The following is an 11,509-nucleotide window of genomic DNA, read 5'->3' as shown; positions in this document are numbered from 1 at the left end:
ATTTTCACAACTCTCGGTATTCGCTTTGCACAGGCTGCAAAGAGAGTTTGACAGCACCTGTTGAGCCAGCCAGAGACACCCTAGCTTTCTTGCCAACTATGTCACTTAGAGTCCCGGTTCTGTGTCCCCCTATTCTTCACTCTCTGTGATTCACTCCCATTTCCTCTGCAAATAACTCTTCTGGAGCGGCCTTTACCACCTGGTTCCTCAGACCTCCCCTGAAGTTCCTGCTTTCTTAGACACGGGTGCCCTTCTCAGCAAACAGTCCTCTGTTGACCATTGTGTTCTTTGAGGCCACCTGAGCCTCCTCCCCCGACCCCACCCACTAGAGCTGGGAAGCTGCCTTCTGGCTGAACATGGCTCTAAACAGGCTCTAAAATATTGTCTTCATGCCTTCAGTCCCAAATTGGCTTTGGAGTGCCTGGCAGGAGGCAGAGTGGCTATAGGAGGGGGTTAAGAAAGCCCGTGAGCCAAAGAATCTAGGGCAATGGTACCCTTTCAGTTCATTCATTCTGGACCTGCTCCTTACCAGGCCTAGGGAGTGTGTATAGCTGAGATGTCTGGGAGCAAATGGAATGCAATATGTCAGGGACAAAAAGGTTTCAGGGTGTACAAAGCCCAGGAGAAAAAGGCAGAAATGGGTGTTCCGAGACCAGGCTACTCATAAAGCACATGGGAGAGGTAGGCGGTAATTAGGTCCAGATAGACAGTAGGGAACAGATCAAAGTCCTCAGTCTTGTGGGATCACGCCTGAACCAGGGACACCTAGCTGGGAGCTACCAGGAACCTGTTGGAAAGTCTTGGGGCCCCAAGTAATCCTGGCAACTCCAGGATACCTATTTAATCCAAACCTTTCCAAACATTATAGCGTACAGATTCTGCCCGCAGTTTGTCCCTGAGCATATGCAGCAGTTGGAAGCCTGTGTATTTTTGGTGACATATGTCAGGATATATACATAAAGTCACTCAGAGACCAGGAGTTTAGCCATCAAACTAAAAGCCAGGATTGGAGCGTGGGCAATAGAGAAGTAGAGAAGTGACCCCAAGGTAGACGGAGTGGACAGAGGGCAGATAAGATTCATACTGTGGAGAAAGAAAAGTAGGAGGCAGGATTTTCTAAGCTCCAGTTGGCACGGCAGGTAGAAAGGGAGGGCACTAACTGGGGAAGAGGTGCAACCTGTTTGGAGACACCTGTGTGGGCATATCCAGCAGCCCCCTCGGGAACACCAGCTACGGTTAGACAGGCTGAGCCCTGTGCTTTGGCTAGGAGCTACTGCTAAGACACAGGACAGCAGGAGCCAGCAAATACAGGGATCTCCACTAGCAGAAAGTCCTTGTGTCCCAGTGCTTGGGCCTGCTCTGGCTACAGCTCCAGAGCCTGCCATTTCTTAAGCTTTCATCCCTGGGAGCTCTGGTCCCACACATGAAGACTGTGACGACTCTCACGGTGTAGCATCTTCCTTCCCGGGTCTGCTTGGTTAAACACCCAGTGTTTTGCCCCCAGACTTTGATGGGACAACCAGAGACTGAAGCTCAGTCCCCAACTCTTAGGACCTTAGACCTTGAAAGCTACCACTACCAGGACCTTGCTGTATTCACCTGCTGTGTGCACCTACTGTGTGCATATGATCTAAAGGACTCTCCTCTGAGAGAACCACCACTGTCTTCAGGAGTTTTGCCCTGCCTGCTCAGAAAAGGTCTGCTTTTTTTGTCCTCCCTCATAGAGGTAGGTGGATAGAAAGATCAGGAGACCCTCACCACAGTATCTGGACACCAACCATCTCCTCCCAACCATCTGTGTGCAATTCTGTCTTAACTGCATGTGGCCTTAGGGTCCTGGAGGAAGGGTCAGAGGGTAGAGATAGGAGACTCCATCTATTCAGCAATGGGAAAGCCGTTATCCCTGTTGGCTGAGGCTTTCCTGTGCACTCACACTCCACTAAGTGACTCCTACTCCCTGCTCTGTAAGGAAGCCCAGTAAACCCACCGGCTCTCTAGGGTGAACTTCTGGGGATATATACCTGGGTTTGTCACTGGGACCTTAGGAGGAGGTATGTGTGGTGGGGAAGGGGGGAGTTGTTAACATCTCCTCCTGAAAAAGAACTTTACCAACAGCGCTCTCCAGAAGACTCTGGTCTTTCTCACCTGCGTCTCTCAGGGCAGTAATCCTGACTTCTAGGGGAAACATACCTGGCCCATCCTCTCCTGGTCTGTTCCTCCTGTCACGGAGGCTTGACCCTGTCCCCGCTCTGTAGAACCAGGCCACTTTCTTCTTCTCCCTCAGCAGTCTCACCCACTGGATCACCACAGCTGAACTCACACACTTGAATTTGCATCTACTGTTCACAAGCACAGCCTCCTGTCCTTCTCCGCATGCTGATTCTTTGGTCCTGGGCTGGTCCTGAGGCAAGCCTTACTAGTTCTTGGTACGGTGTAGGCAAACAGACACCCTTTGTGGAGGTCTTATACCTCCCAGGTGACTCTCCAGCCCTCGCAGGTGGTAAGGGCTCCCGTGACTATTACCATGATTACCTAGTCTTCCTCCTACTAGGTCTCTCATGGACCCATCCACCATGGCCGTCTCTGGAATCCATTGTCGAAGGCACCCTCCCACCCACCCACCCCCACCCCCGCCCCAGCCACAATGCCTTCTTCACTCCCCGCATCTTCCACTGAAAAACAGCCAAGAAACCTCTGACCAGGAACTGGATGGGCAGCCAGGAAAGTAGCAGGGATTTCCCAGAGCTACACATACACATAAAAACAAATAAATCCTAAAACTTAGAAGAGTAGACAATGGTCCAAGAGACCACTATGCTGCTTTAGGCCATTTCTTTCTCTTCTGTTTTTAGATTCATTTCTCTGTGTGTGTGCCTGTGTGTGTGTGTGTGTGTGTGTGTGTGCATGTGTGTGCGCGTGTGCACACAGATGCCAGAAGGGGACTTAGAGCTGGAGTTACAGATCTTTGTGGGCCACTACACTGGGATTCATGGATTCAACACTGAAAAGAATTTCAGAACCAGCCATTATGATAAGGCAGAGTTGGAGATTCTTTTTTTTTTTTAAGATTTATTATTATTATTATTTTTTGGATTTGTTTTTTTTCGAGACAGGGTTTCTCTGTGTAGCCCTGGCTGTCCTGGAACTCACTCTGTAGACCAGGCTAGCCTTGAACTCAGAGATCCGCCTGCCTCTGCCTCCCAGAGTGCTGGGATTACAGGCGTGAGCCACCACCGCCCGGCTTAAGATTTATTTATTATATATAAGTACACTGTAGCTGTCTTCAGATACTCCAGAAGAGGGAGTCAGATCTTGTTACAGATCATTGTGAGCCACCTTGTGGTGGCTGAGATTTGAACTCAGGACCTTTGAAAGAGCAGACAGTGCTCTTAACCACTGAGCCATCTCTCCAGCCCAGAGTTGGAGATTCTGATAAAGATATTTAAGCATTACAATAAAAGAGAAAGATAGGGATTCAAGGAGAAAGTGTGTCAGATCCAAGAGCACAGCAGTGCGATTTTCTGAGGTGCATGGGGCACTGCAGAAAGCAACGCTTCTCAAGTAGACATTGCTTTCAAGAAAGTAAAGAAACTCAAGTACATGTGTAGGCTTCGCAAGGCAGGCTACAGAGAGTAATGCAGACACGACGGTGGGTGTGAGCTCTGATTAATCATTAAAGGTTATTTGCTCTTGGTAAGATTTATAAGCAATGTCTTTAAATGGTTATGTTTAATAAAGATCACTGAGTACTTGGGAAAACTGACAGCTTGACATTTATTTAAAACTGGGTTTTGTCCGAGCTATATCTAAATGTCAAACAAAAGCTATTGATTTTATAAATGGTGATCTGTTCTTCATAATTTTTTTTTTTTTTGGATTTGGTTTTTTTGAGGCAGGATTTCTCTTGTATAGCCCTGGTTGTCCTGGAACTCACTCTGTAGACCAGGCTGGCCTCGAACTCAGAAATCCTCCTGCCTCTGCCTTCCAAAGTGCTGGGATTACAGGCATGCGCCACCACTGCCCGGCTTCCTTGATAATATTTTTAAAAAGAGTTTTCTTTTTTCCTTTTCTTAACTTTTTTTTTTTTTTGGAGACAGTAAGTTCCGGAACAGTTAGAGTAACAGGACAACCCCTTAAATAGACCAGGTTTACCCTGAACTCACAGAAATACAGGTACCTCCACCTCCTGAATGCTAGGACTCAAGATGTGTTCCTCAATGCCCAACTAAAGATGTATTTTTAAAATATTTTTATGTGTATTGGTGTGTTATCTGCGTGTGTGTCTGTATCAGATCCCCTGGAATTGGAGTTAGATGGTTATGAGCCACCATGTGGATGCTGGGAATTGAACCTGGGTCCTCCAGACAAGTAGCCAGTGCTCTTAACAGCTGAGCCTTCTCTCCAGCCCCCTAAATATTTAGTGTTAATTATGTGTGTAGGGATGTTTCTGTGAATGTTTACGTAAGTGTAAGTGCTAACAGAGGCCAAAAGAAAGAGAGCATTAAATCTCTTAAAGCTGGGTTTACAGGCAGGTCTGAGTCAGCTGACAGTGGCGCTGGGGACTGAGCTGGGGTCCTCTGCACGAGTGACAAGTGTAGCCACCTCTCTAGGATTTCTACTCAGAGAATCATCTCCACTTAACACATTCCTATTTTTTGTTTTTTTTTTTTTTTGTTTTTTTTTTTTAGATTTGGTTTTTTTGAGACAGAGTTTCTCTGTATAGCCCTGGCTGTCCTGCAACTCACTCTATAGACCAGGCTGGCCCCGAACTCAGAAATCCACCTGCCTCTGCCTCCAGAGTGCTAGGATTACAGGCATGCACCACCACTGCCCGGAAGACATTCCTAATAAATTATGTAATAACCTTAACATTTATTTTGTTAGAAATACTTAAATCTATAATGTCTATGATCTTAGAGCCTATAGATTAGTGATTAAAGTAGTCACTCCACTGCTGGATGGTGGTGGCACACGCCTGTAATCCCAGCACTTGGGAGGCAGAGGCAGGCTGGTTTCTGAGTTTGAGGCCAGCCTGGTCTACTGTCTCTGATAAAAATAAAAGAGATAGGGTTGGAGAGATGGCTCAGTGGTTAAGAGCATTGACTGCTCTTCTGAAGGTCCTGAGTTCAGATCCCAGCCACCACATGGTGGCTCACAACCATCTGTAATGAAATCTAATGCCCTCTTCTGGGGTGGCTGAAGACAGCACAGTGTACTTACATATAATAAACAAATTTTTACAAAAAATGAAAGAGATAAAGTGTTTTGTCCTAGATAGGGTCACTATTGGTATGACAAAGCGTCATGACCAAAGCAAGTTGGGGAGGAATGGATTTATCTCAGTTTACACTGTCAGGTAGCAGTCCATCACAGAGGGAAGTCAGGGCAGGAATCTGGAGGCAGGAGCTGATGCAGAGGCCATAGAGCAGTGCTGCTTACTGGCATGATCCTCATGGCTTGCCCTGCTTTCTTATAGAAGTCGACACCCCAGCCCAGAGATGGTGTAAAAGTAACTTTTATTTGCCTGTCCTCTCAGATTTGTTTTGGTTTTGTTTGTTTGTTTGTTTGTTTTTGAGACAGAGTTTCTCTGTGTAGCTCTGGCTGTCCTGGAACTCACTCTAGACCAGGCTGGCCTCAAACTCAGAAATCTGCTTGCCTCTGCCTCCCAAGTGCTGGGATTGCAGGCATGCACCACCACCGCCCGGCTGCCTGTCCTCTCTGAGACTTACGGCCTCCATTTGTTAACCTGGGCCTGGAAGCTTCTAGCCTCCATATAATCTTATCTCGGCCTAGAATGTTTTCAGCCTTTGAGGCTTACTGCTGAGTAAAATCATCCTTTCTTCTTCTTTCTGATCTCTGACTGATTCAACTCAGCTTTTCTGGATCAAAGTCCGATCCATCCAAGCTGACTGATGCGAACTGGTTTCTCTCTCTCTCTGCCTCTCCTAACTTGCTCTGCTTGGCACCAAACTAGCTCTAGCAATCTGTTCTGGCTTTCCGGCTCCTTCTCATTCTCTGGCTTATCCTGTCTTCACCTGTGTCTACCTTGTTGTCTCTCTGCAACTTGTCTCTGCTCAGCTGTCCTGGCCAAGCTTTCTCCCTCTTTCTCGGCACTGCTCTCTTCCCTTTCCTCTCTCTTCTCATGAGAGTTGAGCATATCCCGTTATGAAAAAAATATTTCACTGATTCATTGCTTTGTGTGACACTTAATAAGACATCATTTTCAAACATGGGTGCTTCCCTCTACAAGCTAACTTTACCTCCATTATTTGGGATTAAGGGTGTTCTTGGGCTGAGTCACACCATAACTAGAAACAGGTTTTCTCAGTAAATAACAAAACGTCCAGGTTCACAATATGGTCATACATCCAGCAACAGGACGGCCCCACCCACAATGAGTTGGGCTCTCTGACCCCAACCACTAATTGAGAAAATTACCTTCAGGCTTGCCTACCCAGCCTGGTCTTTTGTTTGTTTGTTTGATTGTTGGATTTGGTTTTTTTTCAAGACTGGGTGTCTCTGTGTAGCCCTGGCTGTCCTGGAACTCACTCTGTAGACCAGGCTGGCCTCGAACTCAGAAATCCACCTGCCTCTGCCTCCCAAGTGCTGGGATGAAAGGCATGTGCCACCACCACCAGGCTAGCCGCTTGATTCTTAGAAAGAGACAGCAAACACAAACACAGACAATGAGAAAGCTGGGTGGTACCCCTCCCTGAAAGTACTATTCCTACCACACCAGGGCCTGGACCTTGAACTCAGGAATCTGCTCTTGTAAGCATAAACAACAACAACAACGAAAACTTAGCTGAGTAGGATCTTGCCCTGAAAACAACAAATCTCCTTATCACCTTCCTTGGTGTCTTTCTGACTCATAGTGTAGCTGCTTCTGTTCCTTTAGATCTGCGAAGCCCCACATACAATTCATATTGCATGCTTATATTTTGCATAATTGAGAAATTATCTATTTTTGAACTTATGATTTCAATGTTCTTTCCCGCAGCCTTAAGGACTGCCTGAAGGTCACAGCTTTCTACCATTTTGGTGAGACTTTAGACACATCCTTGCCTCCCAAACAAGGAGTCATTAACCTTGGCAGAGAAGACGTTCCTCAAAGGAGATGCATGAAAATATGGCCGGGCAGTGGTGATGCACGCCTTTAATCCCAGCACTTGGGAGGCAGAGGCAGGTGGATTTCTGAGTTTGAGGCCAGCCTGGTCTACAGAGTGAGTTCCAGGACAGCCAGGGCTACACAGAGAAACTATGTCTCAAAAAAAAAAACCAAACCCAAAAAAGACAGTTTCTTCATTATGGTCTTCTTGAAAGGGAAGGGAAAATAAAACAGACATACTCACAGGACGACTTCTGGAGACAAGGCTGACCAGAGGGACAAGACTGACCTCCGGAATGATTAACTGCCTATGTTTCCACTCCTCACATAATCTGCTGACCAGAGGTGAGGTATACACTGTACCTCTAGGATGAGAATCTAATGCATTTGCAGTGATAAAGTGCACACTGAAGAATCACTTCCTGTTTGTTCTCATTGGCATTTGTGATGACAGGCAATATGACCTCTGATCTCTGTTTAGAGATTGGCTGCAAACAGAGGAGATAAAATTGAGACGTCAATCAAGCACACAGGTCCAAAGGCTAACAGAAGTACCCTGCTAAAATGGGGTTTAGGAGTCGTCTACAAACCCCCAAAACACTGATCTCAGACAGGGATGGATGATTGAATGCCACCCTGAGACTTAGGTCAGTGCCATAGCTAAGAATTCAGGGGCTGAGAACACGACCCCAAACATCTCTTTCTGTCAGCTTATAAAGGCTAAAACTGCAAAAACTATAATGAGTTCATACACAGAAGAGGGGAGTGCTGCTCAGTGGTTGGCTCTGACTTAAGACATTTTGGCTAGCTAAACAGAAAAGTTCTAACTTAACTTTGTTCTGGTGGGTCCTAAATTGAGCTTATGATTGTTGTCAAATTTCTTATAACAATCCTCAGAATATACAGAATATAACAGGAGACGTGGTCAGCATGACCCTGCTGACTCAAGTTATTTTTCTGCGTCAATGACTGGCAGGCATATTACAGCAACAATATGTAATAGCTGGCAAGCATGGAATAAAATGGCTACAGCTATGCTGGTGGGCAGGGGAGGACAGGCAGGCGTCAACAAAAGTTATAGTACATACACAACCCGGAGATCCAGTTCCAAAGCTGTTCACCAAAAAGAATGGTGCTATCTGAAGTACGTTGACTCTAACTTTGTAGATCATGTACAGCAGATTGGCTATTAGCAGAGTTATCAAGAGTATACACATAGCACTTAACTTTAATTGAATGAGATCTTTTAGTTCTGTAGATGGAATGAAAATAGAAACTAGATGATTGGATTTTACCAGTGGAAAATATTTCCAGTCATAACAAGGACAAATTAGCCTAGCAATCTAAAGCTTTTTATCATGGCTATAAAAGGCAGAAACGACAGGCTGGTCAGAGGACACAAAATAATCATGGCTTTAATTATTTTATTTAACAAGCATGAGTATCTGACCTGTTTGTGTGAGTGCCATGTGTGTTTCTAGTGCCCATAGGAACTGGAAAAGAGGGCTGGAGAGATGGCTCCGCAGTTAAAAGCACTGACTGCTCTTCCAGAGGTCTGCAGTTCAATTTCCAGCAACCGCATGCCGGCTCACGACCATCTATCTGTAACTGGATCCAATGCCCTCCTCTGGTGTTCCTGAAGGCAGCTATAGTGTACTCATATACATTAAATAAATATTAAAAAAAAAAAAAAGCCAGGCAGTGGTGGTGCACACCTTTAATCCCAGCACTTGGGAGGCAGAGGCAGGCAGAATTCTGAGTTCGAGACCAGCCTGGTCTACAAAGTGAGTTCCAGGACAGCCAGGCTACACAGAGAAACCCTGTCTTGAAGAAAAAAAGAAAGAAGCACAGAAAGAAAGAAACAAAAAAAGAAAGGCGGGCTGGAGAGATGGTTCAGTGGTTAAGAGCACTGACAGCTCTTCCAAAGATCCTGAGTTCAAATCCCAGCAACCACATGGTGGCTCACAACCATCTGTATGAGATCAGATGCCTTCTTCTGGTGTGTCTGAAGACAGCTACAGTTTACTTATATATAATAAATAAATCTTAAAACAACAACAACAACAAAAAGAAACTGGAAAAGGACATCTGGTCTCTAGAACTGGTGTTAAGAGAGTTGTAAGCTACTACATGGCTGCTGGGAACAGGAAACTGGGTCCTCTGGAAAGCAGACAGTCTCCTTAGCCACTGAACCATCTCCCCAGTCCTAAGAAAGTCCTCCAGAAGAGGGCGTCAGATCTCATTATGGATGGTTGTGAGCCACCATGTGGCTACTGGGATTTGAACTCAGGACCTTCGAAAGATCTGTCAGTGCTCTTAACCTCTGAGCCATCTCTCCAGCCCTTGTTTTGTTTTGTTTTTTTTTTTTTTTTTTTTTTTTGAGACAGTATTTCACTGTGCAGTTCTGGCTGTCCTGAAACTCACTTTGTAGACCAGGCTGGCCCCAGAGATCGTCTGCTCTTGCCTCCTGAGTGCTAGGTTTAAAGGTGTGTGATCAGCTGGCCTCTTTCAGAATGCTGTTATTCCTGAGCTTCCCCATATCCCATAGACATATCTATTTTTCTTTTTTGATCAGGGTCTCATTGTGTCACATTGTGACATGTCTCATACATATACGTCTGCAGGTCTGGTTTTCCTGATATCATTGGAATACACTCATGTACCACTCTGGTCTCAATTTGTATTGATAAACCTTTCTATCAGCCTGGGCTGGAGCTCACTATGTAGACCAAGCTGGCCTTGTACTTACAGAGATCCTCTCACCTCAGGATCTGCCTTCTGAGCGCTGGGATTAAAGTCGTGCTATGGCATGCCTGGCCTCACCCAAACGTTGCAATTAACACACCTTCCTCCAGTTGAAAGGATTGTCTTGGTTTTTCCCATGTATTAGGTGATATTTGTCACCCATATTCTTTGACAGTTTGTTATGGTTTACAAATTATAGAGGCTTAAAGTTGGGCTTTGTTGGGGGCTGGGGAGATGGCTCAGTGGTTAAGAGCACCAACTACTCTTCCATAGGTCTGAGTTCAATTCCCAGCTACCACATGGTGGCTCACAACCATCTGTAATGGGATCCGATGCCCTCATCTGGTGTGTCTGAAGACAGTAACCATGTATGTACTCACATACATAAAATAAATAAATCTTTTTTTTAAAGTTGGGCTTTGTCATATACAGTCACAACTGGATATAGTAAAGGGTACCCATGAGACATCTAAGGGCTTAGACCGAGAGTTTGATGAGGACAGGCTCTGGAGGCGGGGAACGACTGTGAGTAATATTTTCCTCCAGGTAAGATGAAAAAGTCTCCTTCCTGGCAAAGCTTATTTGTTTAATTTATTGTTATTGTCTGAGTGTGACTTTATGGAGTTGCTTGTGCCGTGGTGTGTATGTGGAGGTCAGAGGTCAGCTCCTGGAGTTGTTTCTCTCCTTCCACCATTACATGGGTTCCAGGGATGTTTTTACCCACTGAGGCCCTCTCAGCAGCTCTTAGAAAGACTTCTTTTTATTTATTTATTTTTTTTGAGACAGGGTTTCTCTGTGTAGTCATGGCTGTCCTGGAACTCGGCTAGCCTCGAACTCAGAAATCTGCCTGCCTCTGCCTCCCAAGTGCTGGGATTAAAGGCATGTGCCACCACTGCCCAGTGACCTTTTTAATGAATAACTTTGGGATCTGATTAGCATGTTTGATCTTTCTAGGGGACTGAGGTCGGTGCCCTGCTCTGAGGTACTCCTTATCTTGGAAAGCAGTGGTTTTCCAGACTGTTTTGTCCCAATTTACAAGCAGCATCTGACTCCATTTTGAAGATGGAGTCATGCCTTACAGAAGTGCCGTCTGTCTGTCTATCCCCCTATTCATGAGTGGGGACCTGATATCCATCTGAGGGATTAGGAGTTGAGCAGACTCCCTGATAGGCAGATGGATAGGGAACAGTTACCTAGGTAAAAGGTAATAGATAATTACATGGCTAGGTAATAAAGGCGTCTTCTTCCTCTTCCTGACCCGGGCAAAGCCTGGCAGCTTAAAACAAAGCCCCTTTGGGCTTTTTCTCCTCCTGGTAGGTCCTAATGTTGAAGGACTGGTTGAACAAGTTGACGTCAGACCAGGTAATGCTTATGCAACAGCAGTTGGCTGAACAGCCATCCTGGCTTTCTTCAATCTGATCAACCCCAAATCGGGGGAGGAAGACCCCTCAAAGACATTTTAAAAAAACCTAGTCCTCAAAGAAAAGGTGGGTGGTGGTTTCCTGAGTACTGGTTTGGTGGTTTGGTGGAGGGTCTTTCTCTCCGTGTGCCTGCTGTATGTGTGTTTTCTCAACCCAAATAAAGCTGCTTCTTCTTCTTCTTCTTCTTCTTCTTCTTCTTCTTCTTCTTCTTCTTCTTCTTCTTCTTCTTCTTCTT

Source organism: Apodemus sylvaticus, chromosome 17 (assembly GCF_947179515.1).
Source record: "Apodemus sylvaticus chromosome 17, mApoSyl1.1, whole genome shotgun sequence".
Classification (NCBI taxonomy): Eukaryota; Metazoa; Chordata; class Mammalia; order Rodentia; family Muridae; genus Apodemus; species Apodemus sylvaticus.
The sequence above is the reverse complement of the archived record's forward strand: the minus strand, read 5'-3'. Positions refer to the sequence as shown.